This window comes from Crotalus tigris, unplaced genomic scaffold (assembly GCF_016545835.1).
Source record: "Crotalus tigris isolate CLP2741 ecotype Arizona unplaced genomic scaffold, ASM1654583v1 scf7180000019121.289717, whole genome shotgun sequence".
NCBI classification, from domain to species: Eukaryota; Metazoa; Chordata; class Lepidosauria; order Squamata; family Viperidae; genus Crotalus; species Crotalus tigris.
In genome coordinates, this window is record NW_024097387.1 from 109,231 (window position 1) to 117,774 (window position 8,544).

General features: G+C 41.4%; 1 non-coding gene across 1 annotated transcript; it reads right to left on the reverse strand.

Annotated features, from left to right (window-relative positions):
- Positions 1-2,505: 2,505 nt before the first annotated feature.
- On the reverse strand, positions 2,506-2,638 carry LOC120315446. Its single transcript, XR_005558688.1, has one exon. It is a non-coding gene; the product is annotated as a U4 spliceosomal RNA (small nuclear RNA).
- Positions 2,639-8,544: the final 5,906 nt, after the last annotated feature.

Sequence of the window (8,544 nt, forward strand, 5' to 3'; positions counted from 1 at the left end):
GGCAAACTGAAGATTGTAGCATGAAGAGTCAGTGATAGACTGGGTCTTTGTAATTTGTTTCTGGACTAGGAGAGGATTGAGCTCATTCACAAGTACTCCATACTGCTGCTCTTCATGAGGAACTGCAAGGCAGTGATCTCCAGCAGGCTTATTGCTCTGGGAGATGAAAAAATAGTTATCTTGTTCAACCCACAGTCAGCACTGTTAAGGACCCTGGGTTATTTTCAAACATGGGATAATTTTTACAAATGGTTAGAGAAATGGAGTAGAGAGTAGGAATGGAAGTTGTATTACTATTAATGTCAAATATGTGGACCCAGACAACATGTTGTTTATGAAGCACTAAAGATTTGCAACTATAAAAACTTAATAAAATATCTATTTTTTTTAAAAAAGGACCCTGGGTTTGCATACTTCTTTTTTGTTATCACATTTGGAAATTGTTTGTTAACTGCTTTTCAGCTATTAGCAACCTTTGGGTTGATATGTCTTAGAGAACTGTGTGATTTTTCCCTCAGTCCTTAATGATGGAGTTTTAACTACAAATTTAAGAAATTATTTTTTTCTGGAATTAACAGAATAACAGAGTTGGAAGCTACATTGGAGATCTTCTATCTAGTCCAACCCCCTGTTCAAGTAGGAGACCACACACCATTTCAGACAAATGGTTATCCAATCTCTTCTTAAAAACCTCCAGTGTCAGAGCACCCACAGCTTCTAAAGGCAAGTCATCCACTGATTAATTGTTCGAGCTGTCAGGAATTTTTTTCTTTATTTCTTGGTTGGTTCTCTTCTTGATTAGTTTCCATCCATTGCTTCTTGTTCTGCCTTCAAGTGCTTTGGAGAATAGGTTGACTTCCTCTTCTTTGTGGAAACCCCTGAGATTTGGAACACTGCTGTCATGTTGCCATGAGTCCTTCTTTTCATTAAACTAACAGCAAAATGATGATTGCAATTTTGATTTTATAAAGTTATAAACTTACTAAAAGAGAATGAAGCAAAATATTTTAACATTTGAAATACTGAAGGATATTTTTGTACAATAGACCCAGAACCTAATGTTAGGAATGTCTGCTTCTATTGATGGATTGTGTCTAAAAGATGTTATGGAAGAGGAACAAGTTTTATTAGGCAAGACTGAGACTGATCTGGATTTAGAATTAGATTTAAAGTGGATTTAAAAATAACAAGCTAAAAGAAAAAGATGCTACGGTGGACATAAAAAAGAAACAGTTGTTTTTTGTTTTGTTTTTTTTTAACAAAATTTTATTAAGTTTATATAGATGAGGAAAAATAGGAACAATACATGTATGGTAAAGGGAGGGGTGGAAGGAAAGGGGGAGGGGAAGGAGATAAGGAATTAAGGTAAAATAAGGATAGATGCAATCACATACAGTATTTCAACAAACAAGCTACCATCCGGATCATAATAATGAGTGAATATCATATTCAACTATTTTTAGCAAAGCTTAGACTGTAACATATCAAAAAAAAAAAATAGTAAACAAATACGTTGATCTGTTAAGTAAACACTACTGATAAAATCTCAAAAAAAAAATCCTAACAAAAGTAACAAATGAGAGTCAGTAAATCAGGAAAAGTAATCATATCATCAAAATGTTAATTAGAACTTGATTAGAAATCAATCATCTATTCTAAAATATTGAATCTTTCAAGTTCTAACGTGTCCCTAACCATTGATAAAATTTTTCCCAAGTTCTAAAACAAATTGAATCATCTTTTTCTTTCATTTCTAATGTTAGTCTATCCATTTCTGCACACTCTTAAAATTTTGGTAATAATAGTCTGGTCAGATGGTAAATTCTCATTTTTCCAAAATTGGGCAAATACTATCTTGGCAGCAGTTAAAACATGCAATATCAAGTAATCATTCTCTTTACCATAATTAGGTCTTAATATTCCTAACAAAAACAATTCCGGTTTAAATTCGATCTGTAGTTTCATCATCTTTTCCAACCATCTATGGATCTTAGCCCAATATTTCTTAGCGATAGGGCATGTCCACCAGGCATGGTAATAAGTGCCTGGCTGTTGTTTGCATTTCCAACAAATATCCGAAACATTTTTAAACATTTTCGCTAAACGAAATGGTGTTATATGCCATCTATAAAGCATCTTATATAAGTTTTCTTTATATACTACTGCTTTTGTAAGCTTAATATTTTTATCCCAAAGTTTTTGCCAGTCTTCCAAATCTATAGAATATCCAAAGTTCTTTGCCCATACTATCATTGTTTCTTTCACTTGTTCTTCTTCCATCTTCCAGTTTAAAAGAAATTTATAGCGTTTTCTAATTAAGTTGTCATCTGTTTTTAACAAAATTTTATCCAATGGGGTCTGCTCTTTTTAAAAACCTGTCAATTTTATATCTTTTTCGTATCTTGTTTGAATTTGCAAGTAGGACCACCATGTCAAGTCAATACCTTGTACTTGTAAAGTTTGCCTGTCCTTAAGATTTCTCTCTTTGTCTAAGATGTCTTTATAACTAAACAGTTTGTCATAATTAATCAAATTTATTTCAAGTCGTCATGGTGGGGTATTGGGAAAAGTTTTCAATTAGCAATAATCGCGCCTTGGATAAACCTCATTGGTTACGATACTGCCACTGTGGTTGTTTTCATAATTAAAAGCAATTGTATAAACAACAGGATAATTTGGATAATGTGGATAATTTTTCTATATTGGTTTTATAAAAGAGTCTTGTTAAAGATTAGAAGATTTTTGTGAGAAAGGACATTATTTGAAAGGACTAAAGTAGGTTTATTTGTTCAAGATGAAAATGTAAGTAAAATTGTTTATACTTGTGATGAAGATGGAATAATTCCATGTATTTCTTTTTTTACTCTATTATTTTTCTTTTCTATTTTTCTTTTTCTTTTCTGCACATATTTTTTCTTTTTGTTATTTTAGTTTTATTTATTTGTTTGTTTATTTGTTTGTTTGTTTATTTATTTATTGCATTTCCATACCACCCCTCTCACCTAAGTGACTCTGGGCAATTTGCAAACAATATGATAAAATGATATAAAGACGTGGCTAAAAAGTACATTTCAAAACAAAAATAAAAAACAAAGTTAAAAATTAAAAAAATCAAAGTTATAAAGTTAACAAAGCTAAAAGGTTAACGAGCTGGAGGGAGCATCATCAAGCCACCAGCCATCCCCAGGATTGCAAAGCACTCTTCGATCCTCATGCTAACTAGCAGAGCCAGGTCTTAACACTTTTCTACAAAGCCAGAAGTTCCTCACTCTTCTCTCCTCTGGGGGTAAGTTGTTCCAAAAGGCAGGTACAACAGTGGCAAAGATCTTCTTCCTAGATCCTGCCAGTCAAAATTCTTTAACCAATGAGACACAAAGTATGTCCTCCCTGTCTCACCAGATGGGAGAGGTTGCTGTAATTGGGACAAGATGGTGATAACCAGCACCTTGAATAGAGCTTAGAAGCAAACTGGCACCCAGTGCAGCTCGAATAGCAAAGGTGTTACGTGCATAACCCTAGATTCCTAGAATGCCCAGAAATACTTGTGCTGCTGCATTTTGTACCAGTTGAAGCTTTTGGATACTCTTTTAGGGTAGCCTCATGTAGAATGCATCACAATAATCCAACTGTGAGATGACCAAGGCATGAATGAGTGAAAGGAGAGCTTCTTGATTCAGGAAGGGCTGTAAATGTTGCATAACCCAAAGTTGAGCAAAGGCCACAACTGCCACCTTCTTCAGTAGGAGTCATGAATCCAGGAGGACCCCCAGATTACACACCGGTCTGTCTAGGGCAGTGCAAGACAAGACCAAAGATAGTAAGGCCCCAGATGCAGAGGAGTTTCCTATCCATAGCCACTCCACTTACCAGGGTTTAGCTGACGCCTCTATCAATATTGATTTGAGACCAGTCCCAGAGGAAGGAAGTGAACCAGCACAAGACTGATGCATCTTTCCTGATTAATATATCTTATAAAAAGGCATAAACTTCCATGAGTTGCAGCTCAGTTCATCAGAGATATTTCAATGACATTCAACATCATTGATCATTATATCTTTCTGGATGGGAAATGAAACATTGCATTGTGGGTTTCTAACTGAGCTTTAAGACCATTAGCAAGAGAATAGAATGTTTAGTAACAGGGCATACACCAGTAGTGTATGATGTTCCACAAATTTCCATTTTCTGGCTCTGTCTATCTATCATCTATCTAATTTATGATCTGCTTAGTGCTACTATAGTGATTCACAGGGAAAACATTCAGAGGAAAAGGCTGCTGAGACAATTGGGAGTTGCATTCTTTTATAGTTGATAGAGCAAGAATAAATAGAAGTGTAATCAGCCTTGGTTTTCAGGAAGTTCTGTTTCATTTTTGGTTTTTTACTAACAGTTTCCAGTGGGAGAAAGGACCATAAGACTAATCATAATCACTATAGAGAAGAGATAGTGATTAGGCAGTTGTGTGGAATTAGATTTTTGGTTATGTATGTAGTGTTTTCAATTTAGTTTTATAAGTAAAAACATTCCTCAGTGGCAAACCTGAGTGAATATCAACATTTAATGTGGATTTATATATATTTTTTCTCTTGATCTGCTCATTAAGGAAAAGGCCTTTGAGTACTTCATATCAGACTCTTTCATCACAATTTTAAATCAAAATTTAAAATGTACAGAGATTTCCTTTTTTGGATTGGAAAAAGAAAACCTGGCAGACTATTTTTGAAGGTTTGTGCCATCGCATCAGAAAGACACTGATGTGTATTCTTAGTCAGCTCCTAGTTCTGAAAAAAAAAAATGCCAAGAGTACCAGTTAGTCAAGAGACAAGGGTGATGAAATACAAAGGACAAATATTGCCCAAATATTCTATTTGAATCTGGAGATATTTAATAGTTAGATGATGTCCAATGAATAAGTTAAACCCAGATTTAGTAGAAATATATTGTGTACTGTACTCAATAAGTTCTCCCCAAGTCTTGTTATACTGTGTCATCATGATGACTGTGCATGTACGATCCTGGGAGGAAGGAGCAAAAGTCATTAGACGTGTAACAGAACAACTAAAGCTGCGAGGTCAGAATTACAATGCGAACATAGAACATACAAAGTATGAACATGGGAAAGCTTAACATAGTGAAAGATGAAATGAATCTATTACATATTGACATCTCCGTTGTTGAGTCCTTGGCGAAAAGCAGACACGAGAAGCAGTTGTAGTTCTCAGGTTTTCTTTTATTCTGTGTTCAGCTTACAGGTGAAGGCTTCAGCAACGCCCAAAAGCTCCCAGCCTCTTATATAGGCAATTCCCGGGTCAATGTGTTACTTTTCCCGCGCCAGCACCCATGCATGCGCACAGGCGCTGGCGACAGCCTGTCTGGTCCCGGGCAGCTTGCACCTGCCCGGGACTGCCTCCAAACGCCCCGAGCCCGTTTGCAAGGCTCGGGACATAACACCCCTTTCCCCCGGGCTAAGACTACTACCAACATACAATTATTTCTTGATGCAGTGTTCTACTCCCCAGTGCTCCTACTGTTTACTGGCTTTTGTTTAGCCAGCAATGTTATGTAATCCTCTAAGTACTTAGGAGATTTCCTTGCTCTCTGTGACCTTCTCAGCTCTGGGTTTCTGACAGGTGTATCCTGACTGAAGGGAGACGTGAACCTGTTCTCCTTATCTTGCCTTGGTGCCTTCCAAGGACTGTACCCCAATGCCTGGCCTGCTTGCTCGCCCACCGGGCTCGTCAGGCCAGGGCTTCTGTCACTTTGTGACCTGGTTGACCTGCCTAGCTGTAGGCCCTCGGGCCCCTTGAAGTGATAGCCACTGCTGGGCATCTCTGTAGAACCTCCTAGGTCCGTCCAAGACCTGTCGGGAGGCTGTCCAATCCCTAAACCCCGTTCTATGTCCGGGCTCATGTGGGTTTCTGTACCTTCCCAAAACTTAGTTACTCCCTGATTTGGGCTAGAGGTGTTGCGGTCGGGACTTGGTTCCTCGACCACCTCCCTGTATGTTTGACCCCCTGTAGGACTTGGGGTAAGGTCAGGCCAACTCTGGGGATTATGTGCCAGCTCTCTTGCGGGGTATGATTTATTGGGATGCTCCCGGGTATCCTCCCTGACTGGAGTACTGTGCTGTGCAGGTGAATAGTGATTGTACCCCCGGGGTGACTCCCTGGCTGGAGTAGGCGTGAATGCCTGGTAGTTGGATAGGCTCTTAGAATTCCTGTTTGGGGCACTCGCGGAATCTTGGAATGGGACATTTGTGGCTCCATCATTGGAGGTGGGCAGCAGCTCGTGCCCCTCCCTTTTCTCTAAAGGGTCCCCCTCCCCCCCTGGAAAAGACAGGAGTCTCATCTGAAAGATCCTGCCTAGGGCGGAGTTGGTCGATGTGCCGACGCAGGACACGACCGTTGTCCAGGGCTACCTCGTAGGATAGAGGACCTGTGACCCTGGAAATAGAAGCGGGGACCCATGTATGACCAGGCCCGTAATTGCGAGTCCAAACCGGGGCATCCACAAGAAGTTGTCTAGGTGCCATAGGATGTGAGGTAGATGAAGGCAGTCTGTCCGGATGCAACCGGTCAAGCTTCGTAGTAAGTTTGCGCCCCCAGCGAAGTTCAGCTGGGCTTCTCCCTGTAGAAGTGGACGGTGTGGTGCGGTAAGAAAGGAGAAAGTCAGCCAACCTGTGATGCCAGTCCCCATAGGTGAGTCTTTTCAAGGCATCCTTTGTGATGCGGACCATGCGTTCAACCATACCATTGGTGGACGGGTGGAAGGGTGCAGACGTGGCATGACGAATCATGTTAGCCTGTAAGAAAGCTTGGAATTCGGAGGAAGTAAATTGAGGGCCGTTGTCAGACACGATGACATCTGGGAGCCCGTGTGCAGCAAAAATCCCCCTCAGTACCTGAATAGTCTTTGCAGTGGTGGTGGATGAGACAGGTACAACCTCAAGCCATTTTGAATGACTGTCAACGAGGACCAAGAAGAACTGGCCCTGAAAGGGCCCAGCGTAGTCAATGTGCACCCTAGACCATGGGGACTGTGTATCCTCCCATCTATGCACAGGAGCTTGGGGCATCTCTGGGCGAGAGCGCTGGCACAGGTGGCATGCATGCACCTTAGCCTCAATGTCCTTATCTAAACCAGGCCACCACAAGTGGCTGCGCGCAAGGGCCTTCATGCGAACAATGCCAGGATGACCCTCGTGGAGGGACTCTAAGATCCTAGTCCTCATTGAGGTGGGAATGACAACTCTGTTTCCCCAAAGCAGACAACCCTGAGAAGTGGACAACTCGTTCCTTTTGGACCAGAAACTCTGAAACTCAGGACTAGGGCAGTGCTCAGGCCATCCAGACAAAACCCAAGAAAGGACACGTGAAAGTGTGTGATCTGTGCCTGTTTCAGCGGCGACATCCCTGGCATTCAGAGGGGACTCGGGCAAGGCTTGGATGGATAGAATGTTGACAGCTGGCACAGGGTCAGCTTCTACTACTGGCAGGGGCAATCTACTGAAGCCATCAGCATGGCCCATTTCTTTCCCAGGCTTGTGGAGTAAGGAAAAATCATATGCAGACAGAAAAATAGACCACCTAAGCATTCTAGGGGAAATGATTTGGGGAGTTTGTTTACGTGTGGTAAACAGTCCCAGCAGAGGCTTATGGTCAGTGAAGACCGTGAAATGCCTGCCATACAAGAAATCATGGAATTTTTTAATTCCAGCAACAACAGCCAGAGCCTCCCTGTCTATCTGAGCGTAGTTGCGCTCAGCAGAAGACAGTGTTCTGGAGTAATATGCAACAGGAACCTGAGTTCCATCAGACCTGAGGTGGCTCAGGACGGCTCCTACCCCATAAGGGGAAGCATCACAAGCGATGCACACAGGAAGGGACTCATTGAAGTGTGCAAGTACACTGTTAGAAGTGAGTAAGGCCTTGACCTCATTGAAACTAGCCTCATGTGTTTGTGACCACTGCCTCACTGCTTGTTTGTCTAATAGCCTGTGAACAGGCTCAGCTACACTAGTTTTATGTGGAAGAAGGAATTGTAGAAATTCAGGAGGCCCAGAAAGGCCTGAAGTTCGGCCTTAGACTTTGGCCTAGGTGCTTCTAAAATGGCAGTTAGTTTGGATTCAGCAGGGTGAATCCCAGCAGCATCAATTTTGAACCCCAGAAATTCAGTAGAAGGCACCCCAATTTTGCATTTGTCTTTTTTGAGCTTGAGGCCTGTTTTCCTGAACCTTAACAGAACAGCCCTTAGCCTTTCAGCTAGAATGTGTGTGGAGTCTCCTGCAATTAAGACATCATCAAAGTAGGGGCAAACCCCCGGTATGCCCCGTAGTGTGTTTTCCATTACGCTTTGGAAAATCCCAGGAGCGACATTCACTCCAAACTGTAGCCTTTTTACCTTAAAGGCTCCCCTGTGGGTCACAATAGTCTGAGCTATAGCAGCATCATCATCAACAGGCAGCTGTTGATACGCTTGAGCTAGGTCAAGCTTTGCAAAAACGCGCCCCCCCCTTGAGGGAGGCCAGAATATGACTGACCACAG